Genomic DNA, 14,420 nt, shown 5'->3' on the forward strand with positions numbered 1-14,420 from the left:
ATCAGCGACATATTTTGTAAATATGAGTATGTTTATTGGCATATTAGGTTTTTGTAAACATAATCCTAAGGGTAATATTGGTATAAAAAAACAAAAAATTAATCTTGGAAATTAGATTATTCCCCCAAATCCAATCGATTCTCTTTCCCCCTAACCCTCAATTGTCTCATTCACCATCCCTCTTTCTCTCATAGTGTTGTTGGCGATTGTTCCCCAATCCAAAACCACCATCTGAAATCCATGGGCGCCTCCATGAACTGTCTATCATTCATCTCCGATCGATTTTGAATCGATGACCTCTGCGCTTCAACAATTCCATATAGATTTGTAACTTATATGTCGTTTCTTCATCGACTAATCTCTCCATAATCGGTTACGTCGGTCACATGTTGAATTTGAATGGGAGATCGAGTGTGTTAAGATTGTGGTTCACGATATCGTTGCAATCTCTACACATTGATCAACATTTGCTTTCTAGTTTTTATGGATATAACCATGTTGATCATGTATTTACAACATCGATCCATGTTTGTTTGATTACCATTTTACTCCATTGTATTTAATAGTTCTCTTCCATTATTAAACAGTAATCTCAGTTTTTATCAATCTTTGAAGTCAAAATGAACTTATTATTTTGGAAAAGGCCTGACATTAACAACACATGTTACAAATCCGATTTTGGTTCATCTTCAAGTGGTAAGTTTTTATATTAATTTGATTCTTATTTCTTAAGTCATAATCAACATTTTTAGTAGTCTTGTAATATTTATTTGATGACGTTGATGATACGTTGCTTAAATCTAAGTTATTGTTTGTCCTAAATCCTTGCACGAAACTGTGAAACTTCTATTTCAATTTGATGGACCAAGTATAAAATGAAAAGGGGATGGATATTGACTTTATGAGTCATGCGGTAGTACGTGGACTATGACGATATTTTGTGGACACATGGATGATAGTAAATTAAACTAGTTTAGGTTATAGATGAAAGCCTTTTCGAGCTATATGCCAGTTCCTCTATTTTGAGAATATCTTTATAAATCATATGTGATTTGTGTAAATTGGCATAATGTATTAGTAATTAATCAGAAGCAAGACTATAAGTATGCAGTGATTCATATGTAATCCACATATGAATTATGTCTATATGCACACATGCATTTTGTGTGAATGTTATTCGTTAATTCTTTTTTTTTTTTTTTAATTTTTTTGTGAATTTCACATTTGAATCTTAAAAGATACAATCACATGTGAATATCAAATTATATAATCACATGTGAATCATACATGATAAAATCACATGCGAATCTTACATGATATGTACATATGCATTTTCGTGAGTGTTCTTGCATTAATAAAAAAATCTTGTAGATTTGGAAGAATTTGTGGAAAATATTGAAGATGTGAAAAGTGATAAATTGAAGAATATATGAAAATCTTGACACGAAAAAATGATAACACTTTGAATGTTTGTAGCATTATTGTTTTTTATATTTTATTTTGTATAGAATAAAATACATATACTATTGTGTTTATATATTAGTAAATAAAATGGGTTTTTTATGATTATTTATGAATATTATATTATAAGAAATATGCATATATAAACTTGAAAAAATATGCATATATGTGAGGATGAGCAGTTAGTCCTAAATCCCGATCCCGTACCGGAACCGGTACCAAACCGTACTGAATTTAAAAATATGGGACGATACTCGATACTCAAAATACTTGAAATTTGGGATTCGGTATCATTGATATTGGTACTAGTATTGAAAACCGATACCATTCCCGGTACCGGTACCGGAGATGTTAATTCGGTTCGGTACTCAGGATTGACTTTCGATCAAATTCGGTTTTCGGAAAATTGGGAACGGTACGGGTCGGTACCGGTTCCGTCGCACGCTCATCCCTACATATATGCACTTGAAAAAATATGCATATATGCACATGAAAAGTTATTTTTTTTTTAAAATATTTCAGTTTTTTTTTTCTAAAATTTACTAATATTTAAAAACTACTGTTTTAAAAAAAAATTGCAGCTTTTTAAAAAAAATATATTTTTTTCAAAATTCATGTTTTCTAAAAAAATCTACATATTTTAAAAAAATCAAAAAATTATTAATTTTATAAAATAATCAAAAAATTTAATTTATTATGTTAATTTTGATCTAACGTTCCATTTTTAATTCTTGGGTTCTTATGAATATATAAGTTTTCAACAAATGTCATCATATATGTGTGTTTGTGTGTGTATATATACTAGTTTAATGTCATTATAAACCATTAAAATAGACGTGGATAATCGTAAATAATACAAGTGAACTTTTTATCGGCAAATTTACTTAACTCTATATATTCATGAAATGAATGTCGGTGCATGATCTGGTTATGCCGAATTTCTAGTCATAAGGATTGAAAACTAGTATTCTTTTGAACTTCGCGGTCCCAACTGTTCGTAACTCTTAACCATGTATGTTCCTTATTTTTATTATTCCTTTTTGACGTTTTAGTCGTGTTATGTGTTTTAAAGTAAAGCAAAGAAGAAAATCTATACACATATAACTTCTTGTAATTAGTTTTAGCTGTACACAGCTTTTTTTTACAGTACATCAAATCAAATAAATTAATAAAAGATAAAAATATTCAAAATCACGATTATCTTAGCATACACGAAAAAACAATTTAACTAACCTTGAATGATTAAAAAGTTTCAAAAAGATACATATCCGAGCTTCCATCGAGCTTGAGCCTTAACAAGGTGTAGAACCTCTAATATAATTTGTACCACCTAGAACTTCATGACCATGGCACAGGCATATAACATAAACATACGAACTAAAATCGTGGGGATTTAGACCGACAAAAATGATTTGAATATATTCAAAACGACCTTAGAGGTGTGCGGACAGTGCTGTCATATCGGGCTTTAGATTTTAGTAGGCTCCAGTTTTTGGGACAAATATATATTTATGGTGTTGATACTTCTATAAAATACATTTTTATGTGTTAACATTAACGAAAATAGTCATCTCGATTACTTATATACATAATGTAACACTAGATGTGTGTCCGTGCAAGGCGACGATAATAAATAGATTTTTTTGGAAAATAGTTTCTTACGGAAAAATAATTATTGGATTTTATTATTAGTTATTATGTAATAAAAATAAAATAATTATGTTTATATTGTATGTTATGCTACAATGTATGGGCCATAGGAAATAACATCCAAATTTTGCCACATCAGCTTCTAAAATGTTTTGACATGAATTGAGGGTGGTGTTTTTATGTTATAACATGAGAGAGAGAGAGAGAGCATCACTTAACATTGAAGTGAGAGTGGTGTTTCTATGTTATAACATGAGAGAGAGAGAGAGAGAACATCACTTAACATGAAAGGGCATGATGGTTCCTATGTTATAATTGTGTTAAGAGGTGTCATCTTAATGTCACATTACCCTTAACACTCTTTCATATTATAATGGCATAGATGTGTGCATGTGTAAGGTGGCGGTGATCAATAGTACAGTCTTATACTATTGATGTAAATTAATTAATATTTGTGTTTAGTTTAAAAAAATATAAATTAATTTTATATACATGATTTTAATATTTTAAAATTTTCATTTTCCTCTAAATTGAATTTCTTTTTTTTCCCTTAATTAAAGTCTTCAAACTTTTGGCATGTATTAATAAATTATTTACGCATAATTGATCTGTACAAAAAATTTTGTAACTTATGCCTTTTGAAATTCAAAATATAACTAATATGTTTTATAATATAATATAAGATTTAATTGCAATCTTTAAGTTATTTTAGTTGTGAGAAAAATCAAAGAAAAACATTATATATATATATATATATATATATATATATATATATATATATATATATATATATATATATATATATAGTTATAAAATTTAAAATTCACCAACAAATTAGGAATGTATTTATATCCAAAGAAAAATACAAATCTATTTATGATATAAATTGTTTTCTTTTGACTTTTGTTTTGCTTCTAGTGCTCTACTACCCGACATGTGAGTTTTGCACCCTTATTTGTCATTTGTTAAAAATTATAAATGTTAGAGTAAATTATTGAAATCGTCTATGTGGTTTGCTTAAAATTATGTCTTTTGTCCCTAATTTTTACTTTGCACTTGGACCATTCCTATGGTATGATTTTATTGCGGTCTTTGTTTCTATCATATATAAAAAGACTATAATTTCCCTTAAGTATTTTATTTTAGTATATTTATTAGATTTGTTATTTATTTATTATAGAATATTGTTCAATAATTAGGAATGGGCCCTACACCATACCTCATCCACCTCTTAATCTTTCTCTCGTTGACTAGCCAGCCCTTCAGTTCCCTACCCCTCTTCTCAGTCACTCCCACCGCTGCACCCGCCACTATTTTTGTCTCAAGTGAAAGAGACTGCAAGCAAACAACAAACATGGAGATGAGTTCCTTCATTACTTCTATTCTTTGGCTCGTCTTCTACCTTAACTTCAAAAATTCCAATAACCCATAGATGGTTCCTCTCCACACCTTTCTTATCCATCTCTTTTCTAACCCTAAATTCAAAAACTACAACTCGACCTTCCATATTTTCATGTGTGTAACATCCCGAGATTTTGTAGATATTTCTGAACCCTCTCTTCTATCATTATTTTTCATTTATAGTCCCCGGGGTTAGAGGAGTCGACCCATGAGAAGCCTAAGGGCTAAAGTTGCAACTTTGGAGACAAGGCTAGTACGCTAAGCGTACTAGGGCGCGCCTTAGTACACTGGGCGTACACTTATGTACGTTGGGCGTACACTTATGTACGCTAAGCGTACTCGCGTCAGATGCAAACCCTAATATTTAGGGTTGGGTTATATAAACATCCTTATGGCTCATTTTCTCTCATTACTCCTAGCCTCCATATTCCAAAAACGTTCCAAACCCTAGTTTTGTGTGTGAGCGTGAGTTAGTGTGTGTTTTAAGCTCTTGAAGGTGAATACATTGCATCAAATAGTTGGAGAAGGAAGGCAAGCTTGTGGATATGAAGTTTCCTTGTGATATAGAAGCTCCAGAAGGTAAAAAGCTTCAAACTTTATGCTTGTATGTTATAGAGAATGCTAGCTTTATGGAACCATTTCTTGTCCCAAAAGTCCCAAGTTGATGCATGATATGATTTGGACGAGATGAGTTGTCCTTTTAGGCCCTTGAGGAGGTCCTAAGTGATAAAAATGATGTCCCAATAGCTAAATGTGTCTCATGCATGGAGTAGGAAGGTCTTAATGGATTAAGACCATGTGTTAAGAGCTTTCTGGACGTCCAAAGTCTTAAAGTTCACGACTTTATGGTTCAAAGACACATTTGGTCGATGGATCTGGAATTTGGGCTTAGGTGCTTAAGTCATTAAGCGCTTATTAGGGTTTTGGCAAAACCCCACGTAAATCCTCTATGCCCAGCATACTGAGTCAACCACCCCGATGGTGGTCAACGTCGGGAAGAGTACGCCCCGCGTACGTCCTCTGTTGGGCTTTTGTCAAATTGGGCTTCGGGTTTGGGCCGCTTTTAGACTAACTAGACTTGGGCCTTGCTGGGGCCCTCTGAATAATTGCAAATGGGGCCAGTTTTGATAAGAGATCCTATAATAAGGCCTAATTAGGAAGTTGGGCCCAATTGGGAAAATTGGGTCATTAATGGGCCTTGGATATATGGACTTTTAAGATTATGGATTTGGCAAATGGGCCTTGGCCCAATAAAGAGAAAGGAAAAAATGAAGTATGAGACCCTTAGTCAAGATTGACATTCCCATTTATTGACTTAATATTCATTATTTGATAATTCAGGATTTCTGGTGAGACAGCAATTCGGGAGTTCGATTCTTTACTTCAGTTCGACATTTGTGAGGTGAGTTTCCTCACTATACTCAAGGATTTAAGGCACCAAGGTCGACCCTTTTGGATTGTTATCCGAATATGTTATATGCTTGAGTATTGTATGATCTATTAGATCAGTATCCTGGTAGATAGGATGGTATAGGTTGTTATGATCCGTTAGATCAGTATCCTGGTAGATAGGATGTTATATGCGGTTATGATCAATTAGATTGGTTTGTCTGTCTATAGAATGTTATTTGGTTATCTGTTATCTGTGCACATGTTGGATTGATGATTGAGGCTTATCTGCTTTGTGCGAAAGCCAATAGACCTGGGCATTCCAACTCGATGGTTATGGGCCGTGAGTATTCCATCCTGAGGATGATTGGACTCGTAGTATGTGGGCATTCCAACCTGTTGGTTGTGGACCTGGGGTACTCCATCCCGAGAATGATTGGACCTATAGTATGTTGGCATTCCAACCAGATGGTTGAGAATCTGGAGTATTCCAACCTGATGGTTGACTGGACCCATAGTATGATGTTTGTGATTAAATGTGTATTATTGTGTATATGGGTATTTTGGGGAGCTCACTAAGCTTCGGGCTTACAGTTTTAGTTTTGGTTTCAAGTACATCAGATGATTGCGGGAAGGTAAAGGTGTGATCGTATAACTCCTCATGTTTATGACTTGTTTTTGGGATACTATGATATTATAATATTTTGAAAACAAGTTTTGTAATAATAAATGGTTTTGAAAATTTTCAAATTTGGCATGATTTTTGTGGATGTTACAATGTGCAAGAAATAAAGAGGGGTCAATAGGTTCAGACGAAGGGAAGTTATTTATTGGAGGGTTTAAATTGGAAAGCATTGAGGAAACGATCTTCGATTACTTCAACAAGTACGATGATGCCAATGGATTACTTTTGTTCTCGATTTTGTTCTCCAAGACAGGCATACAATTGAGCATCGAACCGTAAGAAATTGTTCTTCAGTTTTTGTATGCAATTCTTTGTGTTGATGGGTTTATATTTATTAAAACCATTCTTCAATTTTTGTATGAGCTTGTTTTGTGGTGCTGGAAACAATTGTAACTGTAGCGTAGTAGTAGTAGTAGTTGAAATTTGGAGCATTAGATTATAATACCATCAGTCAGTAAACAGATCGATTTTGGGTTTCGATTTTTGAGTTTCATATTTCAGGTTGGATATTGAGTCTAGTTTCAGGTTTTGATTTTGAGTTTCGGTTTTCAGTTTCAGATTCAAAATTTAGGATTTGATTTTAATAAATTCGAGGTTAGGATTTGAGATGTTAATTACAAATTCCGACAAGAGCACCTGTAGAGTAGCCAGTGAAGACGAAGATTGGATGGAAGGGCATGTCGTGGAGTGGGGGAAGTTGCGCTTGATAATTTAATAACATTTCTTTGTTTCTTGTGGGACCCAAATTATTTAACTGATAATATAAATAATTTTTAAAAAAATTAACGAATTAAAATATAATAGACAAGGGCATGATAGTATTTTTACATCCAATATGGACCAAGACCGCAATAAAATCATAATATAGGATGGTTTGAGTGCAAAATAAAAGTTAGGAACCAAATACGTTATTTTAAGCAAACCACAAGGACGATTTCAATAATTTACTCTAAATTTTAATTACCCACACATAATATCAATTTAAAATCTTTGTCAAGCACAAGTTGGAAAAATATGATTGAAAGTGTGAAAGAAATAATGACTCGAGCTCATGAAATAGTAGAAGCTTTATATAAACTTGCTGATGAACAGACATATATAAAGATCAAAGTGAAACCACTTGTCTAGCAGAGTATGGAATTAGAAGATTTGACCTTATAATTGTTATGGTTATATCGTATCATATATAAAAAAAAACCTTGGAAAACAACGTCAATATGCAACTATACATATCGATTAGGAAATGAGTAGTTCCCGAGTACTTATTGAGTTTTTTAAAGGCCACCAAGAGAATGGGTTTGAGAAGGTTTTGGATTGTGCGAGAGTTATAGCTTTTTTATTTGGAAATTAAACGTGTTTGTAGAGAAAAAACAATAATAGAAGAATTAAAATAAAAAAACATATTAATGAGAGTGGCGTTGGGTCATCAGAACCAATACATGAACTTTCACCTCAAGAGTTATTCACGATTTAATAATTTGTGTATATAGTTGATCAATCTATTGGTTCATTAGAGTGAATGTTTGAACAATAAAAACAATATGAAGATATTTTTGGTTTTTATTCACAACTAGAAAAGTTGAAATCACTAAATACTAGTTAGTTAAAGACAAGTTGCAAAAATCGTGAAAAAAAGTTGCAAAATGGTTGTATCTCAGACATCGATGTTAGTGATTTATTCAATGAACTGAAATTGTTACAAAAACATTTACGAGTTAAACATTATACATTTAACGAAATGCTAAATTTCATAAAAATAATAAACATTTATCAAGTTTCTTGTATATCATAAAGTATATTGTTTTGCGCTCGACCATGTATCAAGAGAAATTAAATGCTTTAAATTTCATTTCGATTTAAAAGGAGTCTTGAGAATATTGATTATGAAAGTGTAATAGTAATGTATTGGTTTTTTTTTTTTATCTTTTTTAAAATTTTGTAATGGTTTTAATTTATTAATAATGAGTGAAGACATGATATTGTGGTAGTGAATTTTCGAGATGTTTGTTAGCAACTTTAAGTATTGAACTTAACGGTGAAAAATCTACTTAATAATATTCTTACAAGAAAATTTGATGAGCCTCACTTTGATTTTCGCATAAGGCCTACAAAATATCAGGGTCGGGCCTAAATATATTGTTCCACGTATCTAATTTTTTCTTTAAATCATGGAAAATTTTGTAAGATATTGGTGACACTTGTTGGGGTTTGGGAAGAAAAGAAGGTTTTTTTAAATTGATGAATCATTTGGATATGCTTGAAGGATTGTGTGGTTATTTTCCAAATATGATATTTAAACCATATGTATGGGTTACACAAAATCAAAATTATTGAGATAATCTTCAAAGAACAATCTCAAATCAAGGCATCGATATGAAAGTTTGAACTAGAATTTATAGAATTATGATTCTTCTTGTTACGAAAGATAAGCACCAATTAACATTAAACGTTGATTTGATCAGGATTTCAAGGATAATTATGAAGAACAGATTTCAAAATTAATATTTTTATAATATTTTTTTTAACAAAATAAGTTTTTAACTCCTTCAATCCTGGTTGAACTGAGATCAAACTCAATTTATACAAGAGCACTCTGCACCTCCTAACTTTTAATAAAATCAGTATTGAACTTCACTGATAATCTATAAATTTCATTATATTAGAATGACTTAGTGACATTAAAATCACCAATAATACTACGACAACTATATAAATATTTACATGAAAAGCTATTAGTGACTAATCTCCCACAAAAAGGTAATTACATATTCATGAACACATTTGTGATAATTAGCTACGGATTATTGTGAGTGACAAATATGTCACACAAAATTTACAAGATTACATACAACCTGGCAAGGAAATTTAATATTCAAATTTTTGTTGGTACGAGACCTTTTGACCCAACTTAAGTAGAAAAAGATGCACCGGGAGAATAATGTGAAATTTTCAAAGCTTGTCTCCAAGAAACTATGAACGATTTTTGTCGATGAAAGTTTACCAATTTCGGAGAAAGGGGTTGGACGAGGGGATGACTTTCTTAACTCAAAATTTAAATGGTCATTTCCACTAATATGAACAGATAGAAAATGTTCTTATCATAACTTTTTGACCAAGCATACAAAATAAACTATGGATGGTGATGTTAGTGAAGGCGATATAAGGAATGGATTTTGATGGATTCATGTTGATGGAGATTTCGACTGGGGAAGAGTGTGGGTTGACAAATTTCGAAGAAATGGATAGACGAGTTCTATTCCTAACAAAAATAACAATCAGTGAAAACTACAACTAAAAATCTAAAAGTAAATCTTCATAGTTTTAGTTCTAAAAAAAATTTGTAGAAAAATCCCAATATTTTGAGAAAAGTTTTAATAAAGTCCTAAAGTTTATTTTTTTTAAAAGAAAAATCCTGACTATTTAACTTTTTGAATACACAAGTCCAAGAAACCGACTAATTTATTCACTTTAGTCATTTTTGACCTGTTTAGTCGGTCATAAGACTAAATCGTTAACTTTTGCAAAATAATAAAAAATTTCTACAAATTTCGTCAAAATTTGTATATAATGTATAAACATATTTTTTACGTATTTATATATATTTTTACGTATTTACGTATTTTTTAAGTTTTTTATATGTATATGTTTACGTATTTTTATGTATTTTAAATGTATAAACGAATTTTTTTTACGTATTTATATGTACTTTTAAGTATTTTACATATATTTTTTTATGTATTTGTATGTGTTATTTTTTATGTATTACGTATTTATATGTATTTTTACGTATTTATGTATTTTTTAAAGTTTATTATATGGATTTTTATGTATTTTAAATGTATAAATATATTTTTTTACGTATTTTGTAACATCCCTAAAATTCATGAAAATTTAAAACTTTTTCAAGCATCCAAAACCAATATTTATTACAAAATGTTTTCAAAATAGGTTCATATCAGAGTATCCCAGAAGTCAAATCATAAAATGTGAGGAGGTGCACGATCAAGCCTTCACCTTCTCACGATCATCCGAAGTACCTGAAACAAAATCCAAAATTGTAAGCTTGAAGCTTAGTGAGTCCCCCAAAATACCAATGTCATACAAACCATAACCATATCATAACAAACAACATGCATATAGAGTCTATAATATGATTGGACCACCCTCACCGGGCCTTCAGTCTATCTGATCCACTCTCAGAACCTTCAGCATGTCTGGTCCGTCCTATCAGGCCTTCAGCTTGTCTGGACCGTTCTCCGGGCCTTCGACCTGACTGGTATGCCCCATTGGGCCTGCAGTCTATCTGGGTCTCCCTGGGTATATTGGCCTACAACACAAAGTAGGTCCATCTCAACCCACCCCAAGCATACAATCAACACATAAATAACAATTGCTAGCATGTATAAACAATCAAACCGATCTGAGAGATCACTAATCATAACATCATCCTATATAACAAGATACCGACATAACAGATCACTAAACATAACATCATCATATATACCAGGATACCGACCTAACAGGTCATTAAGCATGTCATCATGCGATAACGATGATAACAATCCAAAAGAAGGGTCGATAGTGGTGCCTTCAACCCTATTGATATAATGAGAAGAACTCACCTCACAATGTCGAACTGAACTGAAAAGATCAAACTCTCGAAACAAGGCTCCCAGCACAAACACCTACTACCACCATTGATCCCATTCCATAAATTCCCAAATTACCAAAAGGCCCTCATAAGTCAAACTTGGTCAGCCTTTAGTCAAAGTCAAAGTCAACGGTCAAGGTCAACAGTCCATGTTGACCCAACTCGTCGAGTGCAGCTTACAGACTCGTCGAGTTCCTCCAGAACTCAGAAAACCACAAAAACCCGAGTCAACTCGCCGAGTTACCAAACAACTCGTCGAGTCCATGCAATGTCCAGAAGATCGGGAAAGCCCTAACCAACTCGTTGAGTCGTCTCACCTACTCGTCGAGTTCATTCAGAATCTAGAAGGCGGGTAAACCCTATCCAACTCGTTGAGTTGTCTATGCAACTCGTCGAGTTCCTTTAGCCCTTTTCTCATTCAGACGCTTTTAAGCGAAACCAAGGCTCCAAACTGTAGATATAGACTCCTAGGGTGTAGTTACCATGTAAAGTTGCTAACTTTACGTACATGCAAGGCCTCAAGAGTTTAAAACACCCAAAACTAGCCTTAGGAAGAGGTTTAGGGAATGGAGAAAGGCCAAAGCTTGATAAAGTCAAGAACTTTATGTCCATGAGGGCCTAGAGGAGTCCAGATCTGAACTCCTCACTTCAAAACGTGCTCAATACTATAAATGTCTCAAGAATAAGCTAGAAATGACCCTAAACTCTTGAATGAAGAGATCTAACAGGACAATGATCAAGGTAATGACTTTTTACCTTCAAATGAATGCCAAAACGTAGTAGATGTTGGGTCTACAAGCTCCTTATCCTTCCAAGCTTCTCAATCTTCAAGTCTCTTCAAGGAACGTACCAAACGCACACTTTTAGCCTCAGAAACATTCAAAATAGGAGGTTAGCTCGATTAGGGTTTGTTTATGAACGTGGAAGGTGGTAAGGAGCCTGGAGGGAGGACTTAAGGTCCTTTAAATAGGGTGTAAACCCTAAAAATTAGGGTTTTAATGCCCAGCTTCAACTAGTCGAGTTGGGTCCTCTAACTCGTCGAGTAGGTTCTAGAATCCACGCGACTTTTCAGTTTCTACACGACGAGTTGGGGCAGCCAATTCGTCGAGTAGGTCTACAAATATGAATATAAAAGCTTTAAAACTTATACCTGGGAGTCGGGATGTTACATATTTATATGTATTTTTAAGTATTTTAAATATTTTTATGTGTTATTTTTTATGTATTACATACTTAAAGTTTTTTTATATATATGTTTATTTTTATGTATTGTAAATGTATAAACGTATTTATATGTATTTTTAAATATTTTATATATTTTTATGTGTTATTTTTTATATATTACGTATTTATATGTATTTATGTATTTTTTAAGTTTTTTATATAAATGTTCATGTATTTTTTTTATGTATTTTAAATATATAAACATATTTTTTATTTAGATGTTTACGTATTTATATGTATAAACGTCTATATAAAAATTCGTTTGAATAAATTAAGTGTGGAATATTAATAGGAAAACATTGTTCATTTATGTGTCTCAGATCATTATCTTCATTGAAATATGTTTATTCAAATACAAGTCTCCTTCTCCATTCATACTTTGTTGTTGTTCATTTATGTGTTATTTTTTTTTTATAAAATTTATTCACATCATAGAGTGAAATACGTTTGAAAAAAGTATGAAATCTTGGAAAAATCCCAAGAGTTCTTTAAAAATACATAAACATTTATATAAAAAATACGTTTATACATTTAAAATACATAAAAATACAAAAACATCTATATAAAAAAAATGTTTATACATTTAAAATACATAAACATCTATATAAAAAACTTAAAAATACACAAAAAAATATTTAAAATACTTAAAGATGCATATAAATACGTAAAAAAATGCATTTATATATTTAAAATACATAAACATCCATATAAAAAACTTTAAATTTTATATAAATACATAAAAATACATATAAGTACATACTACGTAAAAAATAACCCATAAAAATACATAAAATACTTAAAAATACGTATAAATACGTAAAAAAAATATGTTTATACATTTAAAATACATAAAAATACGTAAACATATACATATAAAAACTTAAAATATATGTAAATACGTTAAAATACATATAAATACGTAAAAAATACATTTATACATTATATATAAATTTTGACGAAATCTGCAGAAAAGTCTCATTATTTTGCAAAAGTTAACGATTTGGTCTCATAACCTGCTGAACAGATCAAAAAGGGCTAAAGTGAACAAATTAACCGTTTTTTTGGGCTTTTTATTCAAAACATTAAATAGTCATGACTTTTTGTAAATTTCTTTAGATCTAAAGTATTAAAATTAAGAGTTAATCACTAAATTCACCAAAATTGGAATGCACATACCACAAATTATCTATATTTTCAGAAAATATAAAGAAATAGACATATATATTGTGAAACCATATTCATGATTTGATAAAGTAAATGAATTATTGTCTGTGGCTAACCAATCGGGGATAGAAAACTTTCTTATCATAACTTTTTGACCAAGCATACAAAAGAACCTATAGATGGTGAGCTTGGTGAAGGCGACAAAGGGAAGGGATTTTGACGGATTCATGTTGGTGGAGATTTCGGCGAAGGAATGTTGTGGGTTGACAAATTTCGAAGAAAATGGTAGGCGAATTTTATTTCTAACAACAATAACTAGTGCTATACCTGCTCGTTGCTCGGTTTGACGATTTTTTAAGAAATAAATAAATTTTATTTTTTAGCAAATGAATGTAGTTTCTAGCATATTTATTAAAAATATTTAGATAAGTAACAAAAGGTCATTCTTATTCAAAAAAGATACATTGTCCATAAAGATCATCAAATAGGCTTTTCCTTGCACATGGTTGAAGTAAATAAATAAAACTCATAATAGACAAATCATTATCAAACAACTTTAAATATGATTGCATCTTTTTTGCATAAATTGCAAAGAATAACAACTTACTTTACTCAATTTTTCGGGTGTGACTTCGATAGCCAATGCACCGTATCGATTGGCTTCTCCCGAGATGCATGAGTTGTCTACACAGCTGCAGGAGCTGTTATGTAACATCCCAAAAATATGGTCCCAAAAATGTTATTTTTAAAATAGATAAAATAGTATTTCCAAATATCATCCATACATCTCAAAAT

This window comes from Lactuca sativa, chromosome 7 (assembly GCF_002870075.4).
Source record: "Lactuca sativa cultivar Salinas chromosome 7, Lsat_Salinas_v11, whole genome shotgun sequence".
Taxonomy (NCBI): domain Eukaryota; kingdom Viridiplantae; phylum Streptophyta; class Magnoliopsida; order Asterales; family Asteraceae; genus Lactuca; species Lactuca sativa.